The 22605-nt window shown below is 32.7% G+C and overlaps 2 long non-coding RNA genes across 2 annotated transcripts; one reads left to right on the top strand and one right to left on the bottom strand.

Moving 5' to 3' along the window:
• Nucleotides 1-2951: 2951 nt before the first annotated feature.
• On the top strand, nucleotides 2952-5166 carry LOC140181965 (uncharacterized). Its single transcript, XR_011877675.1, has 3 exons — nucleotides 2952-3023; nucleotides 3096-3212; nucleotides 4993-5166. It is a non-coding gene; the product is annotated as an uncharacterized lncRNA (long non-coding RNA).
• A 13766-nt stretch (nucleotides 5167-18932) lies between these two features.
• On the bottom strand, nucleotides 18933-21895 carry LOC112779431 (uncharacterized). The gene is made up of 6 exons (XR_011877744.1): nucleotides 21433-21895; nucleotides 20535-20580; nucleotides 19832-19948; nucleotides 19561-19751; nucleotides 19376-19441; nucleotides 18933-19213 (listed from the first exon to the last, which is right to left on the bottom strand). It is a non-coding gene; the product is annotated as an uncharacterized lncRNA (long non-coding RNA).
• Between the last annotated feature and the right edge of the window lie 710 nt (nucleotides 21896-22605).

Genomic DNA, 22605 nt, shown 5'->3' with positions numbered 1-22605 from the left:
TACCCTAAATAATTTTTTTTCAAGAGAATAATGGGACTTTTTAACTAAACATGCATACAATATATGAATGATATATGATGCCTGAGTTAGAAAACACACAGCCTGTGAGTCTTGAGCTTAAATTGTATGGTTGCATTCAAACCATAATTTCATTTCTGTGTGTTACATTTCTTTTTATTCTGATGTTCTTTCCTTTGCTTTAATCCATATGTCCAATTATAGAATATAGAATAGATACATACCAAGAGAATGATTGAGGCCATCATTTGATTTTAGCTCACTCACCCCAAATTAGCCTACCTTTTACATCACCCTTGTTAGCCCCCCTTGAGCCTTTAAATCCCCTTTTATTCTATTTAGCCACATTACTAGCCTTAAGCAGAAAAACAAAATAAATTTCCAAGTGAATCCTTGGTTAGCTTAAGATAAAAAAAAATTATGAATAGAGTAAAATGTGGGAAACCTTTTGGGAACATGAGTGATAGAAACAAAAGGGTAGAAAAGTTAAAAAAAAAAAGAAATAAAAATAAATTTGGGAAGCATGCTCATGAGAAAATCAAAGTGATTCAATTACCATGTGCATAAAAAAAAAGTTATTTTTGTATTTAATAAAAGGGAATGCAAAAAGAAATTCCCCAAAATGCAAAATAAAAACAATGCACATGGGATCAAAATAAAAAGTGAAACATGAGCATGCAACAATAAGTGGGAAATATGGGAAAATAGGTAAAAAGATTTTATTTTACTAAATATGTATGTTAGGTGAGATCTTAGTCTAATTAAGGATTCACTTATTAGCTCACTTAACTATATACATAAATCCTTACCTTTACCTTGGCCCCATTACAACCTTAATTAAGACCTCATGACTTTTTGGTATGACTATATTCTATAATTGTTGATTGGTTAGATGAAAAACAAAGTTATAGAAAGTAAGAATAAAAAGAAAAATAGAGTGAATAAACCCAATAAACACTGAGTGACTAGAGAGTAAACACAAAATCCAGTGAGGGTTCTATAACTCATCAACATATATCTGTGTTTATATTTACTAATTGTTTTGCAAGTTTGTACAATATTTTCTTTCCCATCTCATTTGCTAAAATGCTTTATTATTTAAGGGTTAGTTATATATATATATATATATATACATAACTCCTTGAGAATGTGAATTAACTTAGCTACATGTAAGCTTTATATATGAGTAGATGAACTAGAATTGCATGACCCATTATGTAGATGCATTTAGCATAGGTTGCATTTCATAACATTCCATCACTTTAACCTTAATTATTTACCTTGGATTTAGCATGAGGACATGCTAGTGTTTAAGTGTGGGGAGGTTGATAAACCCATATTTCATGAGTTCTTTTGTGCTTAACTAGAGTGATTTATTCAACTCTTCACCTACTTATTCACATTAATTGTATGGTTTTACTTTCCCTTCCTTATTATGTCATGTTGTGAAAAACATGTTTCCTAAGCTTTAAAAATTAATTATTTTAATTACCTTTATTTTCATTCGATGCCGTGATTAGTGTGTTGAGTAGTTTCAGATTTTCTAAGGCAGAATGACTTAAATGATGAAAAAGAAAACATACTAAAATGGAAGGAGAAAGCAAAACGGAGCTTTAAAGAAACTGGTATCCACGCGATCGCATGGATGACGCGATCGCGTGCCAAGCACGAATCAGCAGCGACGCGGCCGCATGACTGACGCGACCGCGCGCCTTAAGCAGAACGCATATGACGCGGTCGCATGACTAACGCGACCGCGTGGCAAGGAAAAGCTCCGAATGACGCGACCGCGTGACCCACGCGGACGCGTGACAGAGGCCACGCACCAGAAATTACAGAATACGGCCCCCAGCGAATTCTGAAGCCCTTTTTGGCCCAGATCCAAGTACAGACAGCATAGATCAGAGGTTATAAAGAGTGGGAATGCTTCCATTCAAAGAGAGCTCGCATATTTTTACCTTTCAATGATTTAGATTTAGTTGAGAGGGAGATCTTCTCTCTCTCTTTTAGGATTTAGGATTTTTTCTTGTTTTAAGAGTAACTCTGGATCCCAGGTTTAATGTTCTTTTAGTATTACTTCTATTTATTTATTCCAACATTTGAATTGATTATTATAATTTGATTTATGAATTCTCTCATGTTACAGACTGTTATTTGAATTAATGATAATTGAGGTATTTTCAGTTTATGATTGTCATTTTTGATTTAAGTTACCATTGCTTCCCATCTAAGGACCTCTTTATCATTCCAGCAATTTTACTTTTCCCCTTTTGGTTCTGGTTAAGAATTTAGTAACTCAACAGTTATTAAACTCAACATAATTGATAATCGTTATCTTGCTAATTGAGCTGAACTTAAATAATCCCAACCTTTTCTGAAGAAATAATTAGGATTCGAAAGTCAATTTAATTAGTCCCTTGACTTTCCTTTGCCCTGGCGAAGGTTGACCAAGTGGAGTTTAGATTCAACTTTCATCATTGTTGAGAGAGATAACTAAGTTGGACCTCTAATTTCTCTACCTTGCTAAAAGTTGCTTTACAGTTATTATTTATTCTTAATTGCCATTTAATTCACTCGTCATTTAAATTACTTGCTTCTCACCTTCTAAACCCCGATTATAACCTTTATAGCCAATAATAAGAACATACTTCCTCGCAGTTCCTTTATAACCTTTTAAAGGGGTTTGTTACTTGTGACACCCAACACATTTGTACGAAGGGATTTTTGCCGGTTTAGAAACTATATCTACAACGCAACCGTTTCTATGAATTTCTTTACTGGTAGAAAACCCGACGTTTATTGCCGATGTCGTTGATGAGCCCAGTCGCCGCCGATCTGGTCTGAGGGTGAGGGAATGCGAACAGAAGGGAAGATGGGGAGCCACCGCCGCTGCTGGCTGAACCCCTCAATGCTCCATATCGCCTCTGCCGTCTGGAACTGGCTTCGCCATAGCTGAAAGGCTGGGCTTGGAAGGTGCTTCCGTCGTCATCTCTTCTCGCAAGCAGGTCCTTTTCCCTTTCTCTTCCTCTTTGCCTCCAATTAATTATATTCATTACTCAATTTCCTTGTTTCTACAGCAAAATGTTGAAGAGGCTGCAGAGAAACTTAGGGCTAAAGGAATTGAAGTTTTGGCCCTTGTTTGCCATGTCTCCAACGATCAACAGAGAAAGGATTTGATTCAAAAAACCGCACAGGTCACTCTTTTCTATTCATTTTTATCGAATGCATTACCCTTTATTAAAATTTGTTTGAATGCTGTTGAATATGATGTTGAACATTACATAAGTGTGGAAATATAGATGTGATTGTGTCAAACGTAGCTGCAAATCCTTCTCAATAGTGCCTGTTTTTGGGGTAAATAATTTGATTATGGTGTTAAGATCTGAACTTCTGATTCTAAAGTTAATTGTTTATGGCTTCAGTCCTTGAATTCATTTAATGTTATCATAGTTTCAATTGGTGTAATATGTTGTTGGAAATGACATAAATACCTTTCGAATAGTTACTTGTGTTTATAGTGATTGCATTGTGTGTGCATTTGTTGTTGAATAATTTCTCACATTAAGTTGTTATTGCTGCTCTATACTTACTGTTGGTTGCTGCTGATTTTCCCCCCTCATTGCTTGCTTGTTAAATGATTCTTAAATTCAATGAGAAAGAAAATGCTGCTGAGTTATTGTTGTTTGTGTTGGAATAGATGATGGTTGCTGAACTGAGATTGGTTTTATTGATAAATCTGTTGTTGAAATCGTTTAGTTTGTCTTGATTGATTTTTTGTTGAATTAATGGATAAACTGATGTGCCCCTGCTGCTTGCAAGTGTAATGGTTATTGACTTCAATGAATAGAATGATGCCTGAATCCATTACCTTTGTTCATTTTACTATTTTGGGTGCTGTATGATGGGCCATTGATTGCTGTTCTGCTTAGTGCTGCTCTGCTTCTTGCTGGTTGGATTGGTTTTAATTGTTTCCTCATGTTTTCTTGCTGAAATTTGCTTATTTACTTGCTTTATATGAATTCATTATGATTTTTTGTGTTTTTAACTGTCAAAGAATTCATATGAAATTTGAATTGATTGATTGAAATTGTGAAATAGGCAAATTTACTGCTGAAATGCTACCAGAATTTATCTTAATCTATTTTCAATATTCATCTTTGATTCAATTAATTGATTAAGTTGGTATTGAATTGCTTTTGGTTTTCAAATGTTGTTAAACTCAATTAATTGATTATCCGGCTAAGTGCTTCACTATTTTGGTTGTTGGAAGCTGGAAATTTCGGGTTTTGTTATTCACTATTTGGTTGTTGTCCTATTTGGTTGATCAATTAAACTGCATTGTGTTGTTTGAGCAAATAAGTTCTATTTGACGAATTTCTGTGTCAAAATAGACCCTTGTTTGCTACATGATTTCTGATTGCCTCAAGATATTTCTTTGCAAGTTGTGGTCATGCCTTTAACATTCTTTGCCATTTTTTTATACTAAATTACTCCTATGCATTGAATAGTTCAAGTGAATTTTCAAATTGACTACGAACTTGAAATTCTTTAAAAAAAAAGCCTCTTTTGCATGCTCTCACAAGGTTGAAGATTTCTTTCTACCAATGTGGCTAGTTTGATTTATTTTATTCATGCCTAACTTACCTTAAGTCACATAGGGCATGAATTTTTCAAGTCTTGTCTCAACCTTGTGACTTTTATGCTTCATTAGAATTTGGTGTTTGAATGTTCTTTGACTTACATGTTTCTTTATGTTTCTAATTTAGTCAACACTAAATTGTTTTAATTTATGCCACTTTCTTGTGATTGATATTTACTTGATTATGTGCTCTACACATACATGTGTATCACTTGTTTTGACATTTTGAATTGTTGAGAAGTAAATACAAACTTGCTTATTTTGAAAATTTAGAAAATTTTTTAACTTAAGGAACTATGCACCTAATTTTTTGTTTCGGTTTTTCTTATTTACAGGAGTGCTAAAATGGTGACCACATGCTACCTTGAGGGCTCAAGAATATTTTGATTCATAGAGACACTAATCTATGTTAGAACTTTTAACTTTTGGTTGAACTTGTGCAAGACATATAACTTGTAGAACTAATCAATGTACTCACTAATGTTATTTTGTTTTAAAACAATGTTAGATAAATAAGGCATGTTTGAATTATGTATGTTTTTACATATTATATAAATGTAGACTGACTTAGTAAAATAGTTAATATATTAGTTAATTAAAAAAATAATTTAGTAAATTATGCATGCAATTTGTATTAAAAAAATTGTTACAAAATAATTATTTTACTTTTGTAACTAAAGAAAAAATATGTTACAAAATCAAGTTACATTTTGTAACAAAATTTTATGATAGAAAAAAATAGATTGTCACCAAAAATAGCTTGAATATCAAAATTTGTTACCACTCTTGTAACGACTTCTGATTTTTTGTATCAGAAAAATTTGTTACAAAATATCACTTTAAATTGTAACAGTTTTATTTTTTGTTACAAAAACTTTTTGTAACGGGACATATTGCAACGACCCTTTTTTTTGTTATAAAATCCTTTTATTTCAAAATTTCGATTTTTTGTAACAATTTTTTTATTACAAATATTATTTTTTTTGTAGTGACATCAACATCCTCATCATCTTTATCTGTCATTTTCTTTTTTTACTCTATACATGTTCGAAAAATTAGACCACATAAATTTTAACGTACAATATATAAAATATGGTGCACAATACAAATTTTTAAAGAACCATATGTACAGATTATTGATACCTAACTAACAAATTGCACACAATATAAAAATTTCAATGCATAACATAAAAATTTTAATACCTAGTACACAAAATTTTAAAAGATCACATGCTTAAAACATTGACTTTTAACTAACAAAATATGTACATAACATAAAGTTTTTTGTACAACTCAAAAATTTTAGTGCATAGCACGAAAATTTTTAAAAAATCATATTCAAAATATTGATTTACTTAACTAATAAAATACATTTATAAAAAAAATTTATATACCGTGTAAAAATTTATAGGTTAGGTATAAATATTTATGTATTATATACAAAAATTTTTATCCTTTAATAAATTTGTGTCATATACAAGAATTTTTGTATTATGAATAAATATTTTTGTGCAATAATATTAATAAAAAAAAATAAGTACGTATATTTTTTTTATTAGGTTAAATTTAATTATAAAAATATTTATATATGTAATATCATTGATTAATTCATCTATTAATTAATTGGTGATGACAATTATCCTAAATTCCGATCAATTATTTCTACGCCAAAAATAAGTTACTCGAATGTTTAATGTGCAATTTCTAGATAGTAATCATTTTTTTTAGATTTTTTTTTTAAAACTGCCTCTATATTTTATATTAAACTTTTTCTTATCTTACATATAATACTTTCTTTGGGGTCTTACTTGTTGTCTATTTTATTATTTTGATTTTATTTTGTTTAAAATAAGTGTCTATTTAAAAAAAAAAAACATCAGACAGAATTAATTAATTAATTTTCACCAGTAACACTGATAAGTCAGTGAAAGAAAGAGAATAAAGGAAAAGAAAGGATAAGCATATATAAAAAAGATTAATATTTGTTAAGGATAATTTTGTACAAGTATATTGTTTAGTTTATCTAACACCAAGATGCTTATAATTTTCTTAATCATGCATGCACTAATTAACATTAGATAGTTATTTTGAAAACAAAATATGTATTTTATCGATCTACTAGACATATAATTTCAACTTGACATATATCGAATATTTCATGAATATAGACTCACTAGTCGTTACCTATGTGTATTTGTTATGTATACATTAATACATACATATATAATCACTATACGTCAAATTGTATCTTAACATATTGTTATACTGTTATTAGAGGTATAATTATTTATATATTTTTTTAATTTAAAAATTTTAAATAAATAATTTTATAATATGATATCAAAATTTTTATAATTTAAATTAAAAGTCTTAATGGAATAGTAGAAAGTATGTTTGGTTAGTTAGTTAGTTGAGTGAACTTGAGAGTATCTAGTTAATTTGCTGAAAACATAATGTTGTTATATACAATAAAATAGAATATGTTAGCACTTTTATATATGGCAGTGTTTGGATAGTGTCTTTAAGACATAAATATATAATAAGATATAAATATAAAATACATAATTTTTTTATTATATTTGGTGATGATGTATAAGATACGTTGATCTGAAAACAAATATTATATTTATCTCTGTCACTGCAACACTATTACTAGTATTGCTTTCCATTATCATTGTCGTTAATTTTTTAACTTCAACTTAAATAACTATGAAATATCATCAAAATTTTTAATCCAATAATCAAATCGATAATTTTTGTATATATAAAAAATTAAGACAGAGATTCAAGAAAAAAAAGAAACGTGAACAAAATATATCCACTCAAAAAGAATAATGGGTAATAAAAAAATATAGAAAAACAAACACAATTTGAAAAACAGATATGGAGGCAGTGAAGACAGATCTATATACAGGAAAAGGCAACGGTAACATCAGCACTGGCACGAGCCAACAGAGACAACAGAGGTGGGTGAAGGTAGATCTGGAAGCAAGGCGAGACAACAGAGGCATCCACACAAGTGACGGAGAAGAGGGGTGGGTCAAGGCAGATCTGGAGGCGGCACGACGACAGAGATGACGACGGTGATGGCAGAGGAGGCAGCACAACGATGGTGACGACAACAACGCTGAGAGGGAGATGGGGATGGCGAAGAAGGAAGAGAGAATGCAGAAGAGAGGAAGAGAGGCGAACAAATGAGAGAGACGGTGGTGACACCGGTAGTGGTGGTGGTGACAATGGTGGAAGGAGAAGACAAAAGTAGAATAAAAGTAGGAAGGTGGAATGAATTGGAGATGAGGGAAAGTTCTGGGGTTAGGGTAAAGGATAAAATTAGAATTTTAAAAAATAACCGGGGATAAAATTGAAAAAAATTGTGTTTTATGAATTATGTCTTAGTGTCATAGCTTGAAGGAGAATAGAAGATACACAAAATACATGTATTTTACGTACATCTATGTATAACCGTGTTCATTAAAATTTTGTATTTCAACAAACAAACGGTATACACATTTCACCGCATGCCTATGTCTCTAGTAGTCATGGACATAAACCAAACGAAGCCTATTTGCTGAAAATAGAATTTTGTTATAGGCAGTAAAATAGAATCTATTTAGCACTGTTATATATAAGGTCACTACAAGAAAATATGTCTATTGCCACGCTTTTGAAAGGGTGGCCTCTACAAGGGTGGCGGTTGCTTTGTTGCCACGCTTTTTCAAACTTATCGCCACGCTTTTTTCTTTGCCACGCTTTTTATAGATTGTCACGTTTAAAAGCGTGACCATAGGTGAAAGATATGGCCACGCTTTAAAGCGTGGCCATAGGTGGAAGATACGGCCACGCTTTTAAAGCGTGGCAATAGAAGGAGATACAGCCACGCTTTGGAAGCGTGGCAATAGAGGGAGATACGGCCACGCTTTTAAAGCTAAGCGTGGCAATAGGGGTAGATACGGCCACGCTTTTAAAACGTGGCAATAGGGATAGATACGGCCACGCTTTTAAAGCGTGGCAATAACAAGAGATACGGCCGTTAAATCACAAAGCTCTATCATTGCTGTCATGTTGAGAAAGAAATTCTACTGAAGTTCACATATCAAATACCCAACACATTCAGAATTGTATCAAAGTTAATATTAATTATTAAGAGCTAAATCCAAAATAAACTGTCTTACACCAGTAATCAAATCATTCCATTTGTAGTATCTTTCTATGATCTACTGTACCATAACCAAAATAATCATTCTAAAGACATCAATTGAAACCTAAAAGATTGTCAAGAACTATACAATGGCATAGGAAACTTGAACAATACTAAACTAGTAACACAAGGTGTATTCCGAAGCGATCAAGAAGCATGAAATCAATCAGCCTAAGCATGTTCACCACGGATGCGGCGAGCAAGTTGAATGTCTTTGGGCATTACGGTGACCTTTTGGCATGGATGGCACACAAGTTGGTGTCCTCAAACAAACCAACCAAGTAGGCTTCAGCAGCTTTGTGGAAAGCAAGGATAGCAAGGTTCTGGAACCTCAAATCAGTCTGCAAACATAAAAAATCAATCAATAAATAGGAATCATTATATATTTTACAGCAAAAAATAACCCAACGCACCAGGACTAAGATAAAAAGGGGTTAATTAGATTGGCTTGCCTTCTGCTTCCTTATCACAGCAGGAATAGCTGGTGTTGACAATATACCTTCCCGTATTAGAAAGATAAGTTGTCCTAAATTTCTATTAAGAGAGTCATGCTAATAATAATACACACTAGAGGATTGTGAACAATAAGGTGATGCCCTAGTCCATCAAAGATTTTTTATCCTTATGATGATGTCATTTACTGCCATCTTGTGTTACAAAGTTCTTCATATTTGTTTTAGAAAGATTCATTGAAAAATTCAAATGATTAAGATACTTACTGTCCAATCAAAATTTTTCGAACACCATTCTCGGCAGCAATTTTAATTATAATCTGAAGTAAATGAGAACAGCAACAGAAACAGAGACAGGGTAAGCAATTTTCTTAACAAAATTAAATTTGATAGCTAAAATAATGCATTCAAAAGCTAAACCTGCGCAGCTTAAAATTAAATTAAACAGTTTTCTATTGCAGATCCCACTGATGACAGGGCTTCCATTGGTATTGCAGGATAGCACACTCTCTGCATATATCAGCAAATCAATTTGACTAAACACACAATATACATTGAACAATTCCAAAACACTCGCCTATCAAAGAAAGAAAAAGTTAACCAAAACTCGGAACACACACATGGCACAACTGAAACAAAGTTCACACCAAAACCAAACTTTCTGTGCCTGCTTTATCTCTCAATTTATTCTAAATTACATTTACTCACAGCTTTTATATCTTGTTTTACCCTCTTTATTAATGCTCTGTTGATAATAATGCTTTTCTGCTGCTCATGCATCCTGGAAATTCATTTTCCAATGTTACACTACCTTTAAAAACCTATACTTTTCTGTAAGGTAAATGTTTAGAGTCTAGGGTAGGAAGAAGAAGAAGGGAATGAGAGGAAGGGAAAGGGAAAAAGAGTTTGAGTCTCAATAGAATTCGATGACAAATGTAATAATGAGTTGAATTACTCAGTTCCATTCAATTCTACTAATAGGCATGATTCTTTTTCGGCTGATATAACTGAATGTGGGATCATTTTCTAACTGACTTGAACAGTTAAACTAAATCTTGCATGTGGGAAGTGAGCTGCATCATTCAGTGCCCCCAAACCAAGTTGGGATTCTGCTAGTGACGTAGAGTGACATTATATTTTGACATCTCAAGAACAGCAAATGTTAGTTGGAACAGTAGCATACCATTTTGTCTTAAATTCTATGCAGTTTTACATGCCACATGTTATAGAGACCTTGATCACTTTCTTCATCATTTTGTAAGGACGGAAAATATTGAAAGCTAAATAATCATCAATCAATATCTCTGCCTAAATTGGTTAGTTAACAAAGGAATGAGGCAGAAAACTCTGAACATACCGTATAGTACATAGTCTCATTTATATCATGCAATCGGTTGAGTATCTGCCATTTGGCCAATGCATTAGGATCAGAAGAACAAGTTCAAAATGTTAGCAATAGATATATTAAAACAGAATAGTCCAAAATTCATAACTTTACAGATAGAAAAATCAACAAAAATCAAGAATCAAGAACAGAACAGAAACTGACAGTGAAAAATAGATGCAGACAGAATACAAGAACAGAAATGAGCAATGAAAAATAGATGCAGGGAAAAATCAAGAACCAAAAATCAAGTACAAAACAGGAAAAAATAGAAGCAGTAAAAAATCATAACGAAAATCAAGAATCAAGAATAGCAACCAAGAGATGAACATTATTATTCTAAAATCAAGCTTAGCCAATAGATGAACAAAATGCAACAAGCAAGCAAGCATGATAAGTAATACTCACATCACCAGGTGCAGCTGATAATAGCGCTAAGAGAGTCACTGCAGCAGCTTGATAATCAGTTAATACCTTGTGTGTTGACTCATTGAAGCTAACCAGATAAAGGAATTAGAAGGAGATACTCACTTTCCATTATTATTTATTGTTGTAAAACTTGGGAGAAGAGTAAAACTTGGAGTCCCTCAGAAACCTTGAAATCATCTCTGCCTTCTCAGCAGAAAGGTTTGTGTTCTCCAGAATTTGATCTTTTGATGCCTTGGCAATTGCTTGGATAGAACCAATAGCTTGACTAAGCTGAATTGGGCGACTAGAATGACAATAACTCGAGCGATGCCTATATGCATATGCTTATCATGGTTTCATTTCACATTTAAGTCAAATATTAGGTGATATAGCTATTGTTAGAGAAAGATACTCCAGAGTTTAAACATCTATATAATCAAGAATCCTGAGCTTTAGCCCTGTTAGGTTTAGGCATGAAAAATTACGAAAACTAAAATGAGAAGTTGCTTCACAATAAAATGATTTACCGCATTTACTGTTGAGGTAAAATAGTGATAGTTTTGAAGAAAACAATTAATAGATCTTCTTAGTATCTTGCTTGAATCTTCCATTGCCAAAAATATTGATATGTATAAGTGTTTTTTTTTTCTCAGCCACAATAATATAGAGTCTCTATAACAGTAGAGATGGTGTTATGTTACAAATGAAGAGGCTCGTGTTTCATTTTCTGTGAAACCTTTTCTCAAACAGGTTGTGCTCTTAAATTTCTGTTGTAGGAATGGATGGTAGGTTAGAGAGTTATTATGAATGGGGTTGGTGTTTTTTGGATGAACAGAACTTAGATACTTAGAAATAATAGGCCAACAACAAGAAACTAACAAGTCATGAGGTGGATAACAAATCAACATTATATGTAATTAAAATCAAAACAGATAAGAACCAAACAAAGAGAACAAATCAACTAGTTGAACTATGGAAGCAACAACAAAAAATAAACAACTATGGAAGCAGTTAACAATAATAAATAAACAGTTGAACTAATAAGTAGTGGCTCTTAACAGAATCTTGGACAAGTTCCCCGAGACTGCCATGCTGAACAAGAATAAAGTTAATTAATTAGTTCAAATAAACGACATCATATCAAGTATTGATAAGTAACACGATTGTATGATTATCTTAAAATTCATTCACGAAGTCACAGTCCAACAATAGAAATGACATCATATAAAGTCAGTAACTTAAAACCTCTTCAGGGGAAAGCTAATAATAAAGAAGGCCATTAGTGGTGAAAATGTGGAACTTATTGATATAATCAAGTTTGAAATTTTCCATCTGAAACTCTTCAGGCGATGAAAGAGATGGAATTCAAAATAGAAGGCATCAACCAAAAGAGCACAAGAGAAATACATAAAACAGAACCATCACTTATTGATATCACAGTTGGTTTTGTAGAAAATTTAGAGTGGCCACGTTGATCAAATGTATATTGACAATTACACCATCACTTTCCATTGAATTTTTTGTACAAACACAACCAGACTAATTATTTGTCCTCAATTACTATATCCTTATAAGATCTACATAATTACCATTTTGTGTGATTTAACCCGCATTGTAATCAGTTATCTGTTATCATGCATTAATCCCCAAATATTTTTTAGGCGAAAGGAAAAAAACAGTGAGAATAAATGGAATACCAAAACCAGCAAGAAAACACACTATTTTTTTCCGATTTTAGCCCAAACTAAAACAATGCTCAAGTCATAACCAAAACAGAGTGCACCTTTGTGGCTTTTTCATTCCAGAAAAAAACCATGCACGTCCACAGCATCGCAAACAACGCTAATATTGTGACCAAGAAGGAACATGCGTGTTGAGCATGCGATTGACAGAGAGAACGAATCAGGGGAAAATGGAAATGGAAAGGGAAAGCCCTAAAAGTAAAAACAACAGAAAAAATCGAAAAAATAAAAAAAAGAAGCGTTGGAAGGGAAAATCGATCAGACCTTTGGAATCGGAGGGCTTGGAAAAGAAGAGATCGTCGGCGAGCTTGACCTTGCCGTCGCCCATGTTTGGTGGAGCTCGAATGTGAACAGAGAGATCCAGAAAGATCGGTAGAAGAACAAGAAAGAGAAGAAGAGTATGAAGACGAAGATGAAGATTAAGAAGATGAAGAAGAAGTGGTTTCGAGTGACGACGGCGAAGGGCGAAGGTTGGGAGGAGCTCTTCCAGGCGAGTGGTTTCGAAGGTGAAAGAGTGGTTTTCGAAGATTAGGGTTAGTGTCAATAGGTTGGGGACCGGGTTTGGGGCCGGGTTATAGTCAATGGGTTGGGACCCTCTCGCCACGCTTATAAAATGTCGTTGTTTCACTCTACGGCCACGCTTTCGAAGCGTGGCAGAAAAAAAACTTTTGGCCACGCTTTTAAAGCGTGCCAAAAGAGTACCAGGATATGGCCACGTTTTGTAAGCGTGGCCGTAATGAAACCCTGTCGCCACGCTTTTAAAACGTCCTTGTTTCTCTTTATGGCCACGCTTTTGAAGCGTGGCAGAAAAAAAACGTGGCCGTTTCTCTAATCAATTGCCACCCTTACAAAAGCATGGCCATTGATCTTTTTCGCCACGCTTTTGAAGCGTGGCAAAAAAAAAGTGGCCAAATCTCTAATCTATCACCACCCTCATAAAAGTGTGGCCATTGACCACTTTTGGCCACGCTTTTGAAGCGTGGCAAGAAAAAAGCGTGGCCATAGGCCTTTTTTCTTGTAGTGTGGTCTTGTAAAACTTTCATTTCAGCTTTTTTTATTTGAAAAATTCAAATGCAGAATGTATAATTTTTCATCATCTCTTCTAAGTTCTTAATCATCTTCTTTTCATTACTATTGCGATCTTTTTCGGGCCTAAAGTTTGAAATATAAACTATATAAAATTCACACCAATTCAAAAAAAAAATTGAGTTAAATCTCAAAATAGTCCCTGAACTTGTAATCAAGTCTCACGGTCGTCCCTAAACTTGTAATGGCCTCAATATTATCCCTGAATTTAACAAAGGTGACTCACGATCGTCTCTGAAGCATTTTCCGGAGAATATTTCTTAACGGCGTGATGACGTGTATTGAGAGATGCCACGGTGGATAGATGACGTGGCTGTTATCGTTATTTGACTCAATTTAGTCCCTGAAGTGATTTATAACCCTAGTCCCCAATTTGAGTTCCATCTGTGTCCACCATTAGAAGTCACTCTCTTTCTTTTTCTCTTCTCTCCTTCTTCCTCTTCTCCCTCTTCTCCGCCACATCTCCTTTAACCACATCTCCTTCTTCTTCTTCCACTATTAGAAGATACTATTTTGTCATCTTCTATTTCCTTCCTCCTCCTTTTCTCACCTTTCTTCTCTTGCTCTCTCTGTAAGTATTGTAAATCCTAAACCCTTTTCTTCTTTTTTCATTTTCTAATTTCCCAAAATTTTTCTGTTTTATTCATGTATCGTCCAAACTCCCTAGTTCACTTGGAACCCTACCATTGTTTTTGACCCTGAAGTGCTTATTGATCAATTGGGTCGTTTTGAGGAAGCTGAAGCTCTGGTCTTTGATGCCATTTCCAAGCTTGAATCTCGAAACAGAGAGCTTGCTCTTTTCTACTGTAAATTTCTTGAGTCACACTCCAAGCGAGACTCACCGAAAGGTTTTGATATTGTTTATTGTTACATGAACCAGCTTTTTTGTAGTTCTTCCTCCATTTACATAAACGTAGGGCTTTTGAGTATATGGTTAGTGATTTATGTGCAATGGATAGGTCTTGTGAAGCCAAGGATTTGAGAGGCAATGGTGGAGCGATTGACCTTCAGCTTTTGAGTTGAAATCCATTATGTATGGTTGTGGGAGGCTAGGATTGTTCCATGATTTGCAGAGAGTTGTGGATCAAATGAAGTGAGGTGGCTTTGAAATTCACACTGTTTGCACCAATATGTTTCTTTGAACTTTTGGCACTCATGATGAGCACATGGAAATGGTTTCCTGGTTTAAGAAGATGAGAAGCTCAGACATCTCATTCAACTCCTCAATCCACAATGGCAACTCATTCAGGAGGTAATCGACAGTGAAAATGATTTTCGAACTTAAGGAGTTACTGGATTCTTGTGTGAGAGGTAATGGTGTGGGATTCATCGGAGGCTAAATTGAATTTGCATGGATATCATTTGGGTTCATCCTATTTGATTATGCTGCTTTGGTTGAAGGAGATGTGGCGGAGAAGAAGAAAAAGGAGAGCAGAGAAGAAGAAAGAGAGTGACTTTTAATGGTGAATACAGATGAAACTCAAATTGGGGACTAGAGTTATAAACCACTTCAGAGACTAAATTGAGTCAAATAACGATAACAGCTACGTCACCTATCCACCGTGGCGTCTCTCAGTACACGTCATCACGCCGTTAAGGAATATTCTTCGAAAAATGCTTCAGGGACGACCGTGAGTCACCTTTGTTAAATTCAAGGACAATATTGAGGTCATTATATATTTAGAACGACTATGAGATTCGATTACAAGTTCAGCGACTACTTTGAGATTTAACTCAAAAAAATTTACATGAGAAAATATATTAAATCTATAATCATTAATTTATTTTCTCTAACCAACTTAATTGATTTCATAGCATAGTAAAGAAGATTAGAATGTTTATCATTAACTAGATTAATATTGATTCGTATTCTTAGCTTGTTAACGATAAGATAGTATACATTTATTATTTGATTGTACATTTTTTTATTTGCTTATCGTCTATAAATAGTTGATACCTTGAATCATATTATTTAGACAACTACTTTTTTTTTTTTAATTTGTTAAACAGGACCTAAGACCCATTAGACAACTAAATATATAGCTTACTAGTCTTGAGTTATTATCATTAACTCTAACATAGAATTAGAACTATGGTGTTCACTTTGAACTCTTCGAGTTTTTTTTGCTGCTCCGTTATTTTTTTATAAGAGTATTTTTACTTTTGTATCCTACTTTTCAATCCCAATAACACATCTTTTGTCTGCACTCCAAGTACGTGCAATTTCGTTTACGCGTTATTATTTTCTCGGAGTTCCCAATTTATATTTTAAGGATATGTTTAGTTTGTATTTTTATTTTTAATATTTTTTAAATATTATAAAAAAAATAAAAATAAGAGGTGAAAAAAAAAAAAAATTTTATTATTTTTATTTTTTTATTTTTTTTTATAAAATTTAAAAAACTGAAAATACTAAAAATAAAAATAAAAAATAAAAACGCAAATCTAACGTACCATAAGTTGTCTATCAATTTTGTCTCCATTCCAAGTTCCGGCAATTCCTTTTGCTCGCTGAGTATCGTCAATAGTTCTGACTATACCCTAAATTTTGATATATTATTTGTTATGTTTATAAAATGATACAGTAGTTTTGAAAAATATAGCTTTTTTTGAATTCTAGTAACTATTAGTGTTAAAAGACATAACCACTTGTCATGCACAGTATCATTTGAAAAAATCCATCTTATTTAAAAAAATTCACCTTATTTTCAAATGTTAGAAGCGTATCTTTTGATACAGAAAAACGTAGTTTTTGAGAATAGACAATACTAATATAGACATCTTTTACAAAAGTGTCTCAAATCTAAAAAGCGTAATCTTTGTTTACGGTATTATTTTTTTTTATTACATTTTTCAAGTGTATCTAAATACGTATTTTTTTTAGTAAACGATTCTCATTTATCAACTTTATATAAAATTAACAGCACATAAGTTTTTAATTTTTCTTTTTAAATCCTAACATCTCATCTATCTTCTCTTAAAAAAAAGGGGATAAAGAGGAGAATAAAAGGATAGAACAAAAAAAGTTAAAGAAATGGAAGTAATGCTCAGGAGGGAATTAGAAAGGCAAAGGCGAGAAGCAAATAATGAAGCACCAATTGGCAACTGGAAGGATCTAATCGAAGAGATTTGAGACAGAAGTAAACAATTTATGATCAGATTGATTTGTATTTTATTTCAAGAAATAGAAAATGCTTTGAAATGCTATGCAATTCTAATTAATTACTCCACTTAAATAAAATATGAAACAACAAAATAAAAATGTTATTTTGATCATTTGTTATTAGTAGTGCAAATTATGAAAGTAATAACTAGAAAAGCAAGCGATGGCATGTAATAAGGTTATATAAATATAATTGAAGCAAAAAAAAAAGCAATTATAGAAGGGACAAGCGTTTATGGACATATGAGAGAGAGAGAAAGAGAGAGAGAGGTGAAAGTGAGAACACACGTGTGCATGCGCGACAGTTCCGGGACATGAAGGGCCAATCCATCACGTGTGGGTGTAAAGTGAAAAAATAAATAAATAATGAAGTAGGGTGCATGCTGTGAGCTATCACCTATGCTATATGCTATAGAATTTTTTATTTAAATAGTTAAAAATTAAAATATTAACCATTCTTCTATAACGAAATTAGTTATAATTATTTTTTTAATTATGTAAATTGAAGTTTAAAATACAAATTAAAAGCTAAAAAGAGACATATAAATAGTGATTTGAAATTATAATTTACAACCAAACAAAAAATTTTATAATTTTTTGAGTTATTTTATGCATATAAATTATTTTTTATACAAGTCATTTATATTTACGTACCTATGTTTTTTTTGAATTATTGCTGCACGTTTTTCTTCTTTTTTTATTTTTTTTTTCGTTATCATCGTCACCAACACCATCTCCTCCTCCTCTTCCTCCTCTTCCTCCTTCTTTTTTTTATTAAAATTTCTTTTCTTCTTTTCTTTTTTTTTTCTTCTTCTCCATCATCAGTTATCTCGTTGTTGAAGATAATGAATAATTCAAGTTCAAATTGTCAATTGAACCAGAATGAAATTTATTATTGTTTTGAATCTAATCAAGTGAGTTGTGTTTCAATTCTAGTTAATTTTTTCATTAGTAGTTCATAATTCTGTAGGTGAATAATGTTTCATTATTGATGGTTTGAATTGAAATGTAATGTAAAAGTTTTACATTAGAGAAAATATTTTTCTATATTTACAACAAATTTGAGTATAACACAAAGATATTTGGGTGTAACACGAAGATATTTGAGTGTATTGTTTAAGAATTTTCGTTATATGTGTACTGATAAGTTCTGCATAATTCAAAACTCTTCTTCTCTCTCCTCCTCATCTTCTACTGCTCCTTCTTCCACTACAACGATTTTGCTCATTTGTGGCGGTTTTTTTTCCTATTTGTGGCGGTTTCAAACCCCCACAAAAAGGATCGTGGCAGTTTCAAAAACCCCCAAAATTTGAGGTGCCACGAGCTCCTTTGTGGCGGTTTTTCACAACCCCCACAATTTCATTCAGTGGCAGTTTTCTATGCCTTTTGTGGGGGTTCTGTGCTTGCGTTTTGTGGCACTTCTTGGTTAATCATTGTGGCGGTTTAGAACCCCCATAAAAAATTTTTAATTTAAAAAAAAAACACATTCATGTGGGTTTCAACCTCCACAAACATGTCAATATTAGTCTGAAAGACTGAAACAATTAATCTAGATACTAGAATTACATTATTATACTACTAATCAATTATTAGTCTGAAACAATATTAGTATGCAGCAAACTAACATTCTGCAGACCTCATTAGTATGCAGCAAACTAACATTCTGCAGACCTCATTAGTTAATAAAATTATGCCTTTAAATAATCACATACAATTAAAAGATGTGAAAAAGAAGCAATAGGCAGACCTGTAGATTCATAGGACCTTTTAACATCTCACGACATTGGATGCTACAAGATTCAGCTCGATTTAGCTGGACACACACACACACAGAGACTTGCCTTTGCTTAAGATCTGAGAAGTGAAATAGTTGAACTTGATGAATCAAACACTATAATTGGGAGCGACAAAGGGAGAGAGAGAACTTTTGGTTTGGTTTCTTGTTGGTTCTTCCTTCTTACAAGTTACAAAGAAAGTAAGAAACATATCCTACATTCATGTGTACACATATTAAATAGAATTCTTTTACACACAAACAAAAAGTGATTTACTAATTTCTTATTCTCTTTCATGTAGATGGGTAAGCCACAAGCTCTGGAGTACAAAAGTTCCAACTCAGACATCTGGAATGAATAATATTAATCAAATTGAATGGAGTGAAAAGAAAAATTAATGTCATAATATGTTATTACAACTAGCAAAAACATGAGCTTTAAGGAGATACATTTATTGTCAATATGAAGTAATGAAGGCATATGAATAGTCTAAATTCTAGGACAAAGTACCTTTGAACACCTCGATAAAGCAGTATCAATATCCTGAACTAATAACCTCGCTTCTTCAGCGTATTCCTACAAGAACAAAATTTTTTATTGTACAAATCCAATTTGCAGAAAGTTACAAACACCAAAAACACTATAGAGCTTCTCAGCCAAAAGACACCATACAGCTTATTCAAGTGAAAAGGCACCTTCAATTTATGATAATTAGGCTCATTGCAAGGTGGAGGATTAAATCTCAATAACTCATCAATGAATTCTAAATGAACTTTCTTTACAGTTGAGTCTTGATACCAAAACTCAATTTGTTATGCAATCTCTTATCCCTTCTGCCCACTTCTGAGCTTCAATCAAGGTCTTCACCATATCTCGAACTTATATCCTAAAATAAAGCTGGACTTAGTTGTGTATAGTGCATAATAATTTTGAAGTAATACATCATCAACAACAACGAGAACTCACAGAGTCCATCTCAGAACCAGCCCAAAGAAACTGTTCATCTTTCCTTAGTGTAGTAACAAATGCATTGCTCAAAAGATGCAGCTTCACAGTCTTACACTCGCAAAGGTGTTCCGAGTGCTGCACAATAAAAACCGAATTCAGCCAATTGAAATGTCACCATCAGTGAGTTAACAAGGTGAAAGAATGGCTTCTCCAAAAAATACTTTTAGCTTTTTCATCTAAGAGTATGAGCTAAGCTTTAGTATAAGTGTAATGCAGGATCATTCCCTGCGGCCAGCAACCTGCAGAGCTGCCATAACTACCCCACCTACTATAACTAAATTAGCATGTTGATTACTATCAGATCTATGTGGCCAATAAGTCATAGATCTTGGTATTCCACCTCTGTTCTAGGTTTTGTTTTACCTTGTAAATTACAAATAAATTGATTTTTCAATGACTGGAACCCTTTTCAAAATATTGTCCATCTATCTTTACTTATCTTACATCTCTAGTTCCTGTAAAGCAAATAAATCATGTACCTACGGCTACCATGTGCTTATAAATGTGAATAATTAGGTTCTACTAGATAATAGAATCAGATAAAGCTGGTTAATTCTTTTTGGCAACTTTCAACCTACAAGTGAAAGGATGGAAAAAGCAATAGAAGTAGAAGAGTAGAAGAAGTAATAACACAGTAAAATTTAAGAACCCCAAGACATGCCTTCTCAATTTGTGTCTTAGATACCTTCATTCTGTATTCTTGTTACCTATAGGACAAATGAAATCAAGCAAAGTATAATGGGATACTTAGTTGTTAAGAAGAAAAACTGAAAACAATTTAACAAGTTATGTTATTGCCTTGCAATGCTTTTGGTAATCAAATAAGATGAAAAAATATTTTGGCTTCAAGGAGCACATATATTATAACAAGTTAATTGGATGCCATTTGGTGTGATGCTCAACTGCCACCGCTCTAAGATTTCTTGTGATGATAATGTTGGAAATTTAATCGTCTAATATACTACCTACCTTCCTCCCGTTCTTCCTAAATGCTTTAACCTTGAATGTAGAAATTCAAAAGAATATAACAACATCTGAGCTAATTTTCGTAGGCTGTACTTTATTTGTTTTCATAGGCTGTACTTTATTCTTATTAAAACTTCCTATATATACTATAACACTACAAGAACCTGAAAAGATCACAGTATACTCAGGAAATTGAACTTGAATAGATCAAACAAAAAATTCATTACAATGAACTACTAAATTCATTGCTTGTAAATATATAGTGGCCAAATATATAGTATAGTTGCTGCCACTTGCAGTATGACACGAAATAGGAAAAATGCTATTATCAGGAGAGTCTAATCTATGCTATGATCAGATTTAATTTACAGGGAGCAAATAAGACACAGTATCATTTCACTGAACAAGAATTAATACAACCATTAAGAGAATAAACAATTCATCAAACACTTGGAGTGCTTGCGAATTTGAAACAATGTTCATCAATTAAGAGATAATAAAACTCATTGAATGTTATATCATATAGCAAAGCATTCAGAATCTGAGCATGAAAAACAAAGAAAATGAATAAAAAGGAAAAAGAGAAAGAGAACCGAAAATTGAGAATGAGTGGATCGGAACGAAGAAGAGCATGCCGATGGAAAACACGAGAGTCATTGAGGGAGGAGAGTTGACAGAAGAGGTGCTTTCTCTTGGTCTCAGAGACTCGGGCATTGCGACAAGATCTAGACACGCGTTGATAAAGGAGGCGTCTTGGCTCGATCTCAGTAACTTTCTGGCAACAGCATAAAGGAGGTGAACTTTAGTAGTGACGACGGCAGCAATGGCAGAGGAGGCGGCGACGGCGGTGGAGATGACGGTGGAGATGACTATCGCAATCTTAGGGTTTCAGTGAGCTCTCATCCTCTGTTCTCTCTTCAAGTGTTCTCTTGGATTTTGAAAAAGAATTTTAATTTCTGGTAGTTTAAGTGGTAACAATGGTTTTTATTGTTAGTGATCTTGTGGGAGTTTGTTAAAATGTCACACATAAAATATATTATGAAGGTTTTTTAAAACTCTCACTAAAAAACACCCACAAATATATATAAATTTTGTAGTATTCTTCTTTTTCATCATCATCATCATCATTTTCTTTTTTTTTCTTATTTATCTTTTTTTTTTTATATTTTATCTTCTCAAATTTCTTCTTGTTTTACTCTTTTAACAAGAATAAAAATAAAAAAAAAATCAAATAAAGAAAAAAAAGAAACATATAATGGTACAAAATTACTTGAAAGAGGATGAACTTACATTCATTCAATTAAAAGAAAGAAATAAATAAGAAAAAATGCAGCATTAGAGGAAATATTTTTCTGTATTTGCAGCAAATTTGGGTGTAACACGAAGATATTTGGGTATAATACGAAGATATTTGGGTATAACATGAAAATATTCGAGTGTATTGTTTAAGAATTTTCAATGTATGTGTGCTGATAAGTTCTGTATAATTCAAAACTCTTCTTCTTCCTCTTCCTCATCTTCTGCTGCTTCTTCTTTTTTTCATCATCATCGCCATCTTCTTCTTCTTTTCTTATTCATCTTTTTCTTTTGTTTTACCTTCTCAAGTTTCTTCTTGTTTTACTCTCTTAACAAGAATAAAAACAAAAAAATTAAACAAAAAAAACACATAATGTTACAAAATTACTTGAAAGATGATAAACTTACATTCATTCAACTAAAAAAAAGAAAGAAATAAAGAAAAGAAGAAGAAGAAAACAAATGCAGCA

Source organism: Arachis hypogaea, chromosome 19 (genome assembly GCF_003086295.3).
Source record: "Arachis hypogaea cultivar Tifrunner chromosome 19, arahy.Tifrunner.gnm2.J5K5, whole genome shotgun sequence".
Taxonomy (NCBI): Eukaryota; Viridiplantae; Streptophyta; class Magnoliopsida; order Fabales; family Fabaceae; genus Arachis; species Arachis hypogaea.
This window is presented reverse-complemented; position numbering and strand designations above follow the sequence as displayed.